Source organism: Saimiri boliviensis, chromosome Y (assembly GCF_048565385.1).
Source record: "Saimiri boliviensis isolate mSaiBol1 chromosome Y, mSaiBol1.pri, whole genome shotgun sequence".
Lineage (NCBI taxonomy): Eukaryota > Metazoa > Chordata > Mammalia > Primates > Cebidae > Saimiri > Saimiri boliviensis.
This window is the reverse complement of record NC_133471.1, coordinates 22245225-22261077: the sequence shown is the minus strand read 5'-3', so window position 1 is coordinate 22261077 and position 15853 is coordinate 22245225.

Below are 15853 nucleotides of genomic sequence, written 5' to 3'. Positions count from 1 at the left end.
AATACAAAATTAGCCGGGCGTGGTGGTGGGCACCTGTGATCCCAGCTGCTTGGGAGGCTGAGGAAGGAGAGTCACTTGAACCCGGGAGAGGAGGTTGCAGTGAGCCGAGATCACACCATTGCACTGCAGCCTCGGTGACACAGGGAGACTCTGTCTTGAAAAAAAATTTTTTTAAAAACCCTGCCACCCGTCCCCTCCCCAGCTGAGTCATCCCACACTCAGTACTTGGTTTCAGGGTGTGGGAGTCTGTCCTGAGGGCTGGGGAGAAAACAGCAGGGGTGAAGGGGGTGGGGTTGCCAGCAAAGATACTGGGAGACTCCCCCACCCAGGAAGGACCTGGCACTTGGGAGTTGCCGCCCAGTTTTCGGGTCTCCCAGCCCAGGAAGTTTCTCCAAACTTAGCACACCAGAGATCCCTGCCGCTGGCCTCCTTCCTGAAGGCATCGGATTTCTCTTTGTGAATATTTGTTTGAAGCCAAGCACTGGAGGCGGGAGGGGGGTTTCCGAGGCAGCAGCAGAAGTGATAGTTCCAGCAGATAACGTTTCTGAGAGTTTTAACGCCAAGAGCCGATTCTGCAACCACCAAGAAATACAGACAAAAAGCAATAAAGCAAGCTACCTTCCAGGCTCAGGCATTTCATCCCAGCACTTTGGGAGGCCGAGGTGCGGGGATCACCTGAGGTCAGGAGTTCGAGACCAGCCTGGCCAATGTGCTGAAACCCTCCCGCCGCCCCCTGCAACCTTGTTTCTACTAAAACTACAAAAACTAGCCAGGTGTGGTGGGTCACACCTGTCATCCCAGTACCTTGGGAGGCCAAAGCGCCTGGATCACGAGGTCAGGAGTTCGAGACCAGCCGGACCAATATGGTAAAATCCTGTCCCTAAGACCTAGAAATAGAAACACAATTGGACCCAGCAATCCCATGACTGGGTATATATCCAAAGGATTATAAATCCTTCTATTATAAGGACACACGCACACGAATGTTCGTTGCAGCACTGTTTACAATAGCAAAGACCTGGAACCAACCCAGACGTCCATCGATGATAGACTGGACAGGGAAAATGTGGCACATAGACACCGTGGAATACTATGCAGCCATCAAAAAGGATGAGTTCGTGTCCTTTGTAGGGACATGGATGAACCTGGAAACCATCATTCTCAGCAAACGGACACAGGAGCAGAAAATCAAACACCGCATGTTCTCACTCATAGGCGGGTGTTGAACAATGAGAACACATGGACACAGGGAGGGGAGCGTCACACACTGGGGTCTGTTGGGGGGAAATGGGGGAGGGACAGCGGGGGGTGGGGAGGTGGGGGGAGACAGCATGGGGAGAAATGACAGATACAGGTGATGGGGAGGAAGGCAGCACATCACACTGGCACGTGTGTCCCTATGCAACCATCCTGCATGGTCTTCCCGTGGACCCCAAACCTAAAATGCAATTTAAAAATAAATAAATAAATAAATAAATAAACAAACAAACAAATAAATAAATAAATAAATAAAATAAATCCTGTCTCTAAAGAAAAAAAAAGCAAAAACTAGCCAGGCATGGTGGTGTACGCCTGTCATCCCAGCTACTAGGGAGGCCGAGACAGGAGACTCGTTTGAACCCGGGAGGCGGAGGTTGCAATGAATGGAGATTGCGTCATTGCATTCCAGCCTGGGCAAGGAGAGCGAAAGACCATCTAAAAACTACATAAATTAAATTAAATTAAAATAAAATAAGCCCATTTTGGTGAGGTGCGGTAGCCTACACCCATAATTCCACCACTTCAGGAAGCCAAGATGGACAGATCACCTGAGGTCAGGGGTTCGAGACCAGCCTGGCCAACCTGGGGAAACCCCGTCTGCACCAAAAATACGAAAATCAGCCAGGCATGGTGGCACGTGCCTGTAATCCCAGGTACTCTGGAGGCTGAGGCAGGAGAATCGCTTGAACTCAGGAGGCGGAGGTTGCAATGAGCCAAGATCGAGCCATTGCACTGCAGCCTGGGAGACAGACGGAGACTCCATCACGAAAAAGTTAAACATTAAATCAAAATGAAATTAAAATAAACTCCTTTATGCTGAGATCGCGCCGTTGCACTGCAGCCTGGGTGACAAGAGTAAAACACCCTCTCAAAAAAAAAAAAAAAAAGAAGTAAAAGTAACCTACCTAGATTTTTACGGCTGCTTCAGATACCGCCAGGGCGTATGAGGCAAGACGGGGTGTCCAATGTAACACTTGTTGGGGTTTGAGGGGGCCAGGGGTTCCCTGTCCAGCTTGTCAGTTCAGCCTGGATTTCTGAAACCACAGCCTCCTCCTAAGCGGCTTTGGGTAAAGTTTCAGCCCCTAAACTTCCGCTTCCCAGATTCAAGACATTTTCCTGCCTCACTCTCCCGAGTAGCTGGGATTCCAGGCTCCCGCCACTGGGCCGGGCTAATTCTTGTATTTTTTGTAAAGACGGGGTTTCTCCATGTTGGCCAGGGTGGTCTCGAACTCCTGACCTCAGGTGATCCACCTGCCTCAGCCTCCCAAGGTGCTGGGATGACAGGCATGAGTCACTCACTGCGTTTGGCCTGAGACGGGGTTTCTCTGTGTTGGCCGGGAGCTGATCCTCCCGCCTCGGCGTCTCCCAGGGAATAAAAACCAGGAATGCCAAGACGTGCTCTCCTGGGCTTCCGTCCACACGGAGTGAGATCCCAGGAAAAGAGTTTCTGGATGGCAGGTTCTGCCTCAGGGGCAGCTCTTGCAGAAGGTACCGTCACCCCATATTCCTTCCACAGCTCAGCGCCTCCCAGGTGAGGGGTTCAGCCCACCTGCTGGGTGCCTTTCAGGCTGGAGAGGCACCCTGGCTCCAGCCCCAATCCCACAGACCGGGTTTTCCAGTTCCTTCCGTGACCCCTTCAGTGCCAGGGGCTGAGTCTCCCTGGGCTGAATTTGCAGAGGACGCTTTTGCCCCCTAGTGTCTGAAACTTCCAACTGGAAGGTGTGTTTCCCGGAGCCAGGGGTGGGCAGGGTGCGGGATTGGGGGAGTGGCGGGTGACAGGGTCCTACAGTTCAAGGACTTCAGCACAGACACTTTAACCCATGCGTGGCCAGGCGACGTGGCTCAAGTCTGTCACCCCACCACTTTGGGAGGCCGAGGGGGGCGGGCGGATCACCGGAGGTCAGGAGTTCGAGACCGGCCTGGCCAACATGGGGAAACCCCGTTTCTACTAAAAATACAAAAAGTATTCCGTCAACTGTCATCCCAGCTACACGGGAGGCTGAGGCAGGAAAATGGCTTGAACCCGGGAGGCGGAGGTTGCAGTGAGCCGAGATTGCGTCACTGCACTCCAGCCTAGGCGACAGACAGAGACTCTGTTTCAATAATAATAATAATAATAATAATAAATTAAATAAAAATAAACCCATTTAGTGCTGGACATGGTGGGTCATGCCTGAAATCCCATCACTTTGGGAGGCTGAGGCGGGTGGATCACCTGAGGTTAAGAGTTTGAGACCAGCCAGGGCAACATAGTGAAATCCCATCTCTGTGAAAAATGCAAAAATTAGCCGGATGTGGTGACGGGCACCTGTCATCCCAGCTACTTGGGAGGCTGAGGAAGGAGAATTGCTTGAACCCAGGAGGGGAGGTGGCAGTGAACTGGACTCCAGCTGAGACTCTGTCTCCAAAAATAAATAAATAAATAAATAAAATTAAAACAAACTCATTTGTGCCACAGGTTGCAAATTATTTCATGAAAAATCAGACCTGGCTGGGCATGGTGGCTCACACCTGTAATCCCAACACTTTGGGAGGAGGCTGAGGCAGGTGATCACCTGAGGTTGGGAGTTCAAGACCAGCCTGGCCAGCATGATGAAACCCTGTCTCTACTAAAAATACAAAAAATTAGCCAGGTATGGTGGAGGGTGCCTGTCGTCCCAGCTACTCAGGAGGCTGAGGCAGGAGAATCGGTTGAACCCGGGACGCGGAGGTCGCAGTGAGCCGAGATTGTGCCATTGCACTCCAGCCTGGGCGACCCAGCGAGACTCAGTCTGGAAAAAAAGAAAAGAAAAATAAGACCTTGACGATGACCTTGAGCAGTCAGATATAAATAACTCCCACAAGCTTAGCGTTCCAATAATGGAGCATGAGGCATAAATGGTTTATTATTTATTTATTTATTTCTTGAAACAGATTTTTGCTTTTGTAACCCAGGCTGGAGGGCAGTGGCGTGATCTCTGCTCACAGCAGCCTCCGCCTCCCGGGTTCAAACAATCCTCCTGCCTCAGCCTCCCAGGAAGCTGGGATCACCGGCACCCGCCACCAGACCCGGCTAAATTTTTTTGTATTTTTAGTAGACACAGGGTTTCACCGTGTTGGCCAGGCTGGTCTTGAACTCCTGACCTCGTGATCCGCCCACCTTGGCCTCCCAAAGTGCTGGGATTACATGTGCCTGCCACCTCGCCCAGCTAATTTTTTCTTTTTCTTTTTCTTTTTCTTTTTTTTTTTTTTTTTTTGAGATGGGGTATGGCTCTCTCAGGCTGGAGTGCAGTGGCACGATCTCCCCTCACTGAGAACTCCGCCTCCCGGGTTCAAGCAACTCTCCTGTCTCAGCCTGCTGAGTAGCTGGGATTCCAGGCACCTGCCATCATGCCGGAGTGCTGAGATGACGGGTGTGAGCCACCACACCTGGCCAATTTTTGTGTTTTTTGTAGAGATGGGGTTTCACCAGGTCGGCCAGGCTGGTCTTGAACTCCTGACCTCGTGATCCGCCCACCTAGGCCTCCGAGGTGCTGGGATTACAGGCGTGAGCCACCGTGCCCGGCCGACTCCGGTTTAAGGCCCTTTTGCTCTATCTGACCCCAAAAACGACCCACCCAGGAAATGAGAACCCAAAGCCGGATTCTCCCAGCACCGCACGCCTGCAGTCACAGGAATTGGTCAGCAGGGGGCAGTCCAGTCCACGGGGAGGGAAAAAACGCTTGGCTGGTTGGCTTTAAGGTGGCGGGATTTGGGTAAATACGGTAGTAACAACCAGGTTCTCTGCCTGGGACAGTGGCTCACGCCGGGGATCCCAGGACTTTGGGAAGCTGAGGTGGGAGGGTCATGAGGTCGAGAGATCGAGACCAGCCTGGCCAACACGGTGAACCCCTGTGTCTACTAAAAATACAAACATTAGCCGGAAATGGTCTCAAAGAAAAAAAACAAAAACAGCTTCTCTTTACACCCCACTTCAGGGCCTGAAACTATTACAGGAAAGGGGTCCCAATGCAGAAAACATGACGTAGAAGAAATAATTTGAGCTGGGCGTGGGCGCTCGTGCTTGCAATTCCGGCAGTTTGGGAGGCTGAGCTGGACAGATCACCTGAGGTCAGGAGTTCAAGTCCAGCCTGGCTAACACGATGAAACTCGGTGTCCACCAGAAATACAAAGTTAGCTGGGGGTGGTGCTGGGTGCCTGTGTCATCCCAGCTACTCAGGGGGCTGAGGCAGGAGAATCGCTTGAACTCAGGAGGTAGCAGTTGCAGTGAGCAGAGATTGCACCATTGCACTCCAGCCTGGGTGACAGAGCTAGGCTCCGTCAGAAAAAAAAAAAATTATAAACATAAATAAATATCATAAATAAATATATTTATTTATAAACATAAATAAATATATTTATTTATAAACATAAATAAACATAATAAATAAATAAATTTATTTATACACATAAATATAAATAAATATATTTATTTATAAACATAAATATATTTATTTACAAACATAAATAAATATGTTTATTTATAAACATAAATATAATTATTTATAAACATTAATATATTTATTTATAAACATAAATAAATATAATTATTTATAAACATAAATATATTTATTTATAAACATAAATAAATATAATAAATAAATGTATTTATTTATAAATATAAATAAATATAAATATTAATATAATATATATTAAATATTAATATTTATAAATATGAATTTAATATATATTAAATATTGATATTTATAAATATAAATTTATTTATAAATATATGTCTATTTATAAATAAATAAATAAAACAGCCTTCAGGCCTTCAGGGCCATGAACTGTTAAAGGAGGAGGTTGCCAGTGCAGACCCCAACGGAGGGTTTTTTGGATTTTGTGCAAGAAAGAATTCTAGCTGGGCGTGGTGTCTCACGCCTGAAATTCCAGCACTTTGGGAGGCTGACGCGGGTGGATCATCTGAGGTCAGGAGTTCGAGACCAGCCTGAACGACATGCTGAAGCCCCATCTGCACTAAAAATACCGAAATTAGCCAGGTGTGGTGGCGGGTGCCTGTAATTCCAGCTACTCAGGAGGCTGAGGCAGGAGAATTGCTTGAACCCAGGAGGCGGAGGTTGCGGTGAGCCGAGATCGCGCCATTGCACTCCAGCCTGGGAGACAGAGCGAGACTCATTTTTCCCCCCCAAAAAATGGAATGCCTCCTCCACAGGCTGAGCAGCCTGGAGAGCCACTGTGACCTGGTTTTACAGTTATTTTTTGATGATATTCTAAACGAGGGGTGCATTATGCAGGAATCTCCTTTTTAGAGCATGGAGGGTGACTTCCTGGCATATCCATGGCGTCTGTAAACTGTCCTGGTGCTGGTGGAAGCGTAGCAGGGAGGACGGGCAGGGGTCACTCTGGTGGCCATCTCGGTCCTGCTGGGTTTCATCCAGCTGTTTCATCAGCGAGGTCTTAGAATTCCTGAACCATCTGGGAACGCAGGCCAGCAGGTCTGACACTCATGTTCCCAGCCCCTGTTCAAGATGAGGAGTCGGTCTGGTTCACACAACAGCTCTGATATGACCGTGACTCTGACATCAATTTTGTCACTTATTTATTTGAGACAGAGTCTCACTCCGTCACCCAGGCTGGCATGCAGTGGCACGATCTCGGCTCACTGTAAACTCTGTCTCCCGGGTTCAAACCATTCTCCTTTCTCAGCCTCCCAAGTAACCGGGATCACAGGCAACCGCCAACACTCTCAGCTGATTTTTTCATTTTTAGTAGAGACCAGGTTTCCCCATGTGGGCCGGGCTGGTCTCGAACTCCTGACCTCAGGTGATGTGCGCGCCTCAGCCCCCCAAAGTGCTGGGGTGACAAGCGTGAGACTCCGCACCCGGCCTGATCTAGAGTTTTCTGTGGAGCTGCAGGGAAGGGATTCAGGGTAGGTCACAGCTGTCCCTTTTCTGCTGTTCACTCTCCTGGGGTGTCTGATTCAGCAGTCGGGAATCCGGAGAAGGAAGGGTTAAAGGCATCCCTGCCCCCGTTCCTGGAATTCCAAGGATGTGACTGGGCTCACATTCCCTTGGCCTCCTGAACTGAGCTCTGGCCCCAATGAATTCCTACAGAAACTAATCATGTTTCCAAGAACCCTATTTCCAAATAAAAGTCTCATTCCCAGAGACCCTCTGCTGGGAACTCAACCTATAGATTTTGGGGCCCCATGCCCCAGCACCTGTCACGTCTTCTGTCTGTGCCGTCTGCTGCAGAGAGGTGGGACCGGAGCCTTCAGGCTTTCCTTCGTGGAAGGCTCGTCAGTAACCTACGTATGCCTAGTGTTCCGTTACTGGAACACTAAGCTTTTGGGTGCGATGGATATCCTGCTGCTGAAGGTCATGGCCAATGTCTGGTTTTTCACAGGATTGCGACCTCCGGCGTGAATGGGGTTAAGGGGTCTGGGCCCTGAGCTCCCCAGCCCTGGCTCTGAGACAGGCCTTTGAGTTGGAAGTCTTAGGTCAGGCCGGTGAGGTGGGTCACCCCTGTCATCCCAGCACTTAGGGAGGCCGAGGCAGGCGGATCACAAGGTCAGGAGATTGAGACCAGCCTGCCCAACACAGTGAAACCCCATCTCTACGAAAAATACAATACCCCGCTGGTGGTGGGTGCCTGTGATCCCAGCTATGTGGGAGGCTGAGGCGGGAGAATCGCTTCAACCCTGGAGGGTGGAGGTTGCAGTGAGCTGAGGTCGTGCCACTGCACTCTAGCCTGGGTGACAGAGTGAGATTCCATGTCCAGAAAACAAACAAAAAGAGCCCGAGGGTTTGTTCCCTCCATAAATAGGACACCCGACACCTGCTCCAGGTTGGCCTCCTGGGATGTCAGAACCAGGTGTAAAAATATATGTCATTTTCTTTGTCTTTTTCTTTCTGGTGATGGTGGATTCAGATTAGTAACAGCTTTGTCTGCTTGTGGTTTATAACCCCCTCCCCTTTTTTCTTTCTCTTTTGACAGGGTCTTGCTGTGTTGCTCAGGCTGGCCTTAAAACTCCTGAGCTCAAGTGACCATCCTGCTTTGCCTCCCAAAGCGCTGGAAGTCAAGGCGTGAGCCCCCGGGCCCGGCCTGTTTCTCTGTTTTTATTTTTGGTTACTTTTTGTTTGTTTGTGATGGAGTTTCAGCCGAGGCGGTCAGATCACAAGAGGTAGCAGGTTCAAAACCAGCCTGAGCAACATGGAGAAACCCGTCTCTATTAATAATACTAAGATCCACCAGGCGTGGTGGAGGTACCTGGAATCCCGGCTACTCGGGAGGCTGAGGCAGGAGGATCGCTTGAACCCGGGAGGTGGAGGCTGCAGTGAGCTGAGATCAAGCCACTGCACTCCAGCCTGGGCGACAGAGCAAGACTCTGTCTCAAAAATAAAATAAAATAAATAAATAAATAATAAATACATATAACTAAACCGGTAACTGCTTTGGGCTCCAACCTGGGAGAGAGAGCTCCAACCCAGAAATAAATTAATTAATCATCAATAAATGAGTAAATGAATACAAAAAACGGTAACTCTTGCACGCCAGCCTGGGAGAAAGAGTGAGACTCCATTTCAGAAATAAATAAATTAATTATAAATAAATAAACAAAAACCGGTGGCATTTCTGCAGTCCAGCCTGGGAGATAGAGTGAGACTCCATCTCAGAAATAAATTAATTAATTATAAATAAATACATAAAAATAACTGAATGAATCAAAACAAAAACGGTGACTCTTTTGCAATGCAGCCTGGGAGACAGAGCGAGCCTCCACCTCAAAAATAAATTAATTATTTATAAATAAATAAATAAAAACAGAAACAGTGACTTTTTTTCACTGCATCCTGGGAAACAGAGCAAGACTCCGGGTCAAGAATAAGTAATTAAAAAGAGATAAATAATCAATGAATAAATAGAAATAAATAAATATAAACAAAAACTGTAAGTTTTCTTTTTTCTTTTTCTTTTTTTAATAGAGACATCAGCTCCAGTTAAAAAAAAAAAAAAAACAGTAACCAGCACTCCAGCCTGGGACACAGAGCAACACCCCATCTAAAAAATAATAATAAAACATTGAATTTCAATGTAAGAACCTGAGGTGCAAATAATAATAACAATAAAATACAAATAAATAATTATTTTATTATTATTATTTTTAGATGAAGTGTCTATTATATCTATTTTTAGATAGATACATTGATAGATAGATACATAGATGATACATACATAGATAGCTGATAGATGATAGATATATGATACATAGATATATAGATAGATGATAGATGATAGAAGATGATAGATGATAGATGATTGATACATATATAGAGAGATGATTGATAGATGATAGATGATGGATATATGATAGATAGATGATAGATATGTGATAGATAGATAGATATAGATAGCTAGATAGATACACAGATAGAGATAGATAGATGATAGATATATAGATAGGTGATAGATAGATCACAGGTAGACGATAGATATACGATTGATAGATAGGTGATAGAGAGAGATATAGATAGATGATAGATAGATGATTGATATATAGATAGGTAGATGATTGATAGATATATAGATAGATGATAGATAGATGTTGGATATATGATAGATAGATGATAGATATGTGATAGATATATAGATAGATACATAGATAAACAATAGATGATAGATGATATAGATAGATGATATATGATTGATAGAGAGATGATATATGATTGATAGACAAATAGATGATAGATATATGATTGATAAATACATAGAAAGGTGATAGATAAATGATACATGTATGATTGATTGATAGATGATAGATAGATGACAGATGATAGATATAAGATTGATAGATAGATAAATAGATCGATGATAGATGATAGATAGATAGATAGATAGATGACAAAGATTCATTTCCAGCAGCGTGTCCTTTCTGCCTCTGCCCCAGACAGCAGGTGCCTGTGAGAGACGCCACCCACCTTGGGGGGCTCATGCGGCCACCGCAGCCCCTGCCCTTCCCGTGAAGCATGAAGGCGCCCCCGACTTTTCAGGAAGTTGAGCAACCGTCACTCGTGTGCTGGCGAGTACTTCCACATCTGGGAAAGGGGTGTCACCCGGCGCCCGCCTGCCTGCCGGGCCTGCACCCTCCCCAGAAAGCTGGGGCCGGTTTCCGGCTTCCTGGGGAGCCGCCTGGCCACAGGCCTGCCTGTCCCTAGATAGGAGGCTGGGGTCACAGGCTGCTTCCTGCGGTGGCTGCAGGGAGGGTGTGTGCAGGGGAAAGCGTGGCCACGGAGAAAGTGAGCCGGTGTCGGCCGCAACAAAGAAAAGGGACGCTGTCTCCACCGCACAGAAGGGGAGCGTCTCAGACTCAGCACGGGTGACATTGCCAGCGGCCACACAGCGAAGCCTCAGGGCTACGGGGTGCTCGAACCCACGCACCAGGGCCCGGGAGCACACTTTCCAGGAACAACGCCAGGAATGTCCATAAATTGTGACTCTTTTGCCGTTGAGATGGAGTCTCACTCCATTCCCCAGGCTGGACTGCAATGGTGTCATCTCGGCTCACTGCAACCTCCGCCTCCCGGGTTCAAGCGATCCTCCTGCCTCAGCCTCCCGAGTAGCTGGGATGACAGGCACCTGCCACCAGGCCTGGCTAATTTTTGTATTTTTGGTAGAGACGGGGTTTCACCATGTCGGTCAGGCTGGACTTGAACTCCTGACCTCAGGTGATCCACTCGCCTTAGCCTCCCAACGTGCTGGGGTGACAGGACTGAGCCAGCATGTCCGGCCTCTGAATCTTTTGATATTGTCCCCGGACATGGCCAAGTGTGTCGTGGGGATAGACTTCTCGCTGGCCTGTGAACCACTGTGATTGATAAATGATAGATACGTGGGTATTAGAAAGATGGAGAGATAGACAGACACCAGATGGAATAGAAGATAGATAGATAGAGTAAGTGATCATGATAGATACATAGATGATAGATAGATAGATGATAGACAGATGATGACAGATACATAAATGATTGATAGACACATAGATACATAGATACATAGATAGTTACATAGATAGATAGATACATAGTTACATAGATAGATACATAGATAAACAGACAGATAGATAGATATGTAGTTACATAGATAGACAAATAGATACATAGTTACATAGATAGATAGATAGATAGATAGATACATAGATAGATAGATCAGTACATAGATACATAGATAGATAGACATATGGATACATAGATAGATAGATAGATAGATACATAGATACATAGATAGACACATAGATGGATAGATACATAGACACATAGACACAGATAGACACATAGATAGATATAGATACGTAGATAGTTACATAGATACATACATAGATACATAGATAGATACATAGATAGATCAATACATAGATACATAGATAGATAGACACGTGGATAGATAGATACCTAGTTACATAGATAGATAGATACATAGATACATAGATAGACACATAGATGAATAGATAGATAGATAGATAGATAGATAGATAGTAGAGATGGGGTTTCACCATATTGGCCAGGCTGGTCTCGAACTCCTGACCTCAGGTGATCCTCCTGCCTCGGCCTCCCAATGTGCTGGGATTACCGACATCAGCCCCCACATCCAGCCCTGCGTGTAAGTTCTGCGTCTGAGCTTTATATCTTCCTGTCTCCTCCCTCCCATTCCTTTCCCTGAGCAAACAGACGCACAGTTGTTTTCAGCAAAGAGGAAACTTGAGGTCAGGAAAACAGAAAGTCCCTGCTCAGCCCACGCCCCTCATTCGAAAGACAGAACCGGGGATTCCCAACAAGCGAAATGCCAAGGAGATGCCACAGGGAAGCCTGAGTCTGTCTAAGCAGGGACGTTCTCTGGGGCACGTTTCCATCAGACAAAACATGTCCCCGTCCCCATGTTCCCAGACCAGGACAGACACCGACTGGAAGTGGCTGAGAGGTCCCGGAATGAATGTCAGAGCTCAGTGCTACTAACATGTCACTCAGGGAGGGCCACGTTCTGTGCCGGTGCAGGAATCACGGAACCACGGTTTCTGGAAAGGCAGGGAAGTATACACAAAGAAACAATGTCAAGCAAAACCAGGAAAAATGCAACTGGGTTAGTTTCTTTTTCTTTTTTTTTTTTTTTTTCTTATTTGAGACAAAGTCAGTCTGTTGCTCAGGCTGCAGTGAAGAATCTCAGCTCACTGCAACCCTCACCTCCCTGGTTCAAGCCATTCTCCTGAGTAGCTGGGATTATAGGTGTCCACCTCCACTCCCGGCTACGTTTTTTTTTTTTTTTTTTTTTTTTTTTCTTTTTTTTTGAGATTGAGATGGGGTCTTGCTCTGTTGCCCAAGCGGGAGTGCAGTGGCACCATCTTGACTCACTCCAACCTCTGCCTCCTGGGTTGAAGACGTTCTCCTGCCTCAGCCTCCTGAGTAGCTGGGGATACAGGCAGGCACCACCAGGCCCAGCTAATTTTTGTACTTTTAGTAGAGACGGGGTTTCACAATGTTGGCCAGGCTGGTCTTGAACTCCTGACCTCAAGTGATCTGCCCGCCTTGGCCCCCCAAAGTGCCAGGATTACAGGCATGAGCCTCTGTGCCCGATGTTTTTTAAAAATATTTTTAGTAGAAATGGGGTCTCAGCAGATGGGCCAAGCTGGGCTTGAAGTCCTGACTTCAGGCAATCCACCCACCTCAGTCTCTGCAAGTGCTGGGATTGCAGGCCTGAGCCACCGCACCCTGCTGTATTACTTTGTTAAGTCTGCAATAATAAATCAACTCATTTAGGAGGTTTCCAAAAAAAGAGATTAATCCTCTCCCCGTCCTGCAGACCAGGAGTCTGAGATCTCGGTGGCTCACAGCTGCGTTCTCTCTGGAGGCTCCAGGGGAGGCTCCTGCCGGCCGCTCCCAGCTCCTGGGGGCTGCAGCATCTCGGCTTGCGGCCCCACCACTGCAGTCTGTGCCTCCTCCTCTGTGTCTGTGTGTCCTCTTCAGTCTTTTAGAAGGACACCTGTCATTGGAGTCAGGCCCCACACTCATCCAGGACGATCTTACTTTGGGATCTTTAAGTCATCACAGGTGCAAACACCCTATTTCCAAATAAGGTCCCATTTGAAGGTTCTGGGCTTTAGGATTCAGACACAGCTTTTGTGACGGCCAGTGTTAAACTTTTAAGAGGCCGAGGTGGGTGGATCCCCTGAGGTCGGGAGGTCAAGACCAGCCTGATCAACATCGAGAAACCCCATCTCTACTAAAAATACAAAATTAGCCAGGTGTGCTGGCGGGCACCTGTCATCTGGGCTGCTGGGGAGGCTGAGGCAGGAGAATCACTTGAACTCAGGAGGTGCAGGTCACAGTGAGCTGAGATCGTGCCATTGCACTCCAGCCTGGGAAACAAGAGTGAAACTCCATCTCAAAAAAACAAAAAAAAGAAAAAGAAAAGGAAAGAATGACAGTTTTTAGGGTCCACGAAGTCTCTAGCTCCAAGAGTCTGAACAACCCAGATTTGACCAGTTTTGTGACAGCCTCCCAGGAACAGAATGTGGTAAGAAAAACTCACTTTAACCCCCTGTGATTCCATCTCCAGCCTGACCCATCCGTGATCCCCGCTTCCCAAGCATCTCCCTGCCAGATTTTGTTTATTTGTTTGTGTATTCATTTATTTATGAGACAGAATCTCAGCCTGGCACGGCGGCTCACACCTGCAATCCCAGCATTTTGGGAGGCTGAGGCAGGTGGATCCCCTGAGGTTGGGAGTTCGAGACCAGTGTGGCCAAGTTGCTGAAAGCCCGTCTCTACTAAAAATACAAAAAAAAAATTAGCCGGGCGTGGGGGTGGGCACCTGTAGTGCCAGCCACTCGGGAGGCTGAGGCAGGAGAATCGCTTGAATCCAGGAGGTGGAGGTTGCAGTCAGCTGAGATCACACCACTGCGCTTCAGCCTGGGCAACAGGAGCAAAACTGCATCTCAAAAATAAAAATAGAAATAAAAATGGCTGGCCACAAGGAAATTCGGTGACGTACCTTGTTTGACTAAAGGTCCTGAGACTCTCATTCCAGAGACGTTTCTACCCTCACTCAGAGAAAGCAAGGCTTCTCCCAGAGGCTGAGAAGAATCTAGAGGGACAGGCCTGGCGGGGTTCCTCACTAGCCCATCGCATTAGACCAGTCCCCTTCCCTCCGGTTCTGTTTCTACGCAGCTGTCCACACTTGCCTAAACCTAAGCATTAAAATGAACAGTTTCACTCCCGGCACAGAGGCTCACAGCTGTCGTTTTAGCACTTGGGGAGGTGGAGCTGAGCGGATCACCTGAGGTCAGGAGTTCAAGACCAGCCTGGCCAACACGGAGAAACCCGTCTGTAATAAAAATGCAAACGGTAGCTGGGCCTAGGGGTCCATGCCTGGAATCTCAGGTACTCGGGGGGCTGAGGCAGGAGAATCCCTTGAACCCGGGAGGTGGAGGCTGCAGTGAGCTGAGATCACGCCACTGCACTCCGGCCTGGGAGACAGAGCGAGACTCCGTCTCAAAAAACAAAAATAAATGAGATTTGAAACGTCACGCGGAGCCAAGCCGAAGTGAGGATCCAGCGTCAGGCTTTGCTTTACAGCCACACGAATGCACGAAGTCGGAGCTCCTGCGGAAACAGGGAGGAGAAGCCACAGGACACGCGGTCTTCCGATGGTGGTGCTGGCCAGCTGTCGTCTTCCGCTGCGTGAAGACATCTCTGCTCTCCTTGGTTCTCTTTTTTGAGAGAGAGTTTCATTCTTGCCCAGGGTGAGTGCACGGACGTGATCTCGGCCCGCAGCAACCTCTGCCTCCTGGGTTCAAGGGATTCTCCTGCCTCAGCCTCCTGAGTGGCACCTGCCACCGCTCCCGGCTAATTTTCGTATGGTTATTTTTTTAGTGAGCCACCGAGCCCGGCCTGCTTGGTTCTTCTTAGGACTTTGTACACAGCACAAAAGGCATCTGGATTTGTGTGTGTGTGCAGGTGTGCGTGTGTAGTTGTGTGTATGGACATGTGCAGTGTGTGCAGGCATGTGGGGACGTGTTTGTGCAGGTGTGTGTGCAGGGCTGTATGTGTACAGATGTGTGCGCAGTGTACAGGCAGATGTGCGTGTGTAGTTGTGTGTGTGCACACGTGCACTGTGTGCAGGTGTGTGGGGATGTGTGTGCATGTGTGTGCAGGAGGGTGTGTGTACAGATTTGTGTTCAGGTGTGTAGGCAGATGTGCACATATAGTTGTGTGTTCAGGCACGTGGAGATGTGTGCAGATCTGTGTGCAGGTGTTTTTGTGTGCAGCTGTGTGTGCAGGAGGCTGTATATGCAGGTGTGTGTGCAGATGTGTTTGCAGACATGCATCTGTGTGCAGGAGGGAGTGTGTGCAGGAGTCTGTGTGTGCAAGTCGCTGTACAGTTGTATGCGCAGGTGTGTGTGGGTGTATAGGCAGATGTGCTTGTATAATTCTGTGTGTGCACATGCACACTGTGTGCAGGCATGTGGGGATGTGTACACATGTGTGTGCAAGAGTGTGTATGCAGGTGTGTGTATAGGAGTGTGTGTGCAGCTGTGTGTACAGATATGTATGCCGGTGTGTAT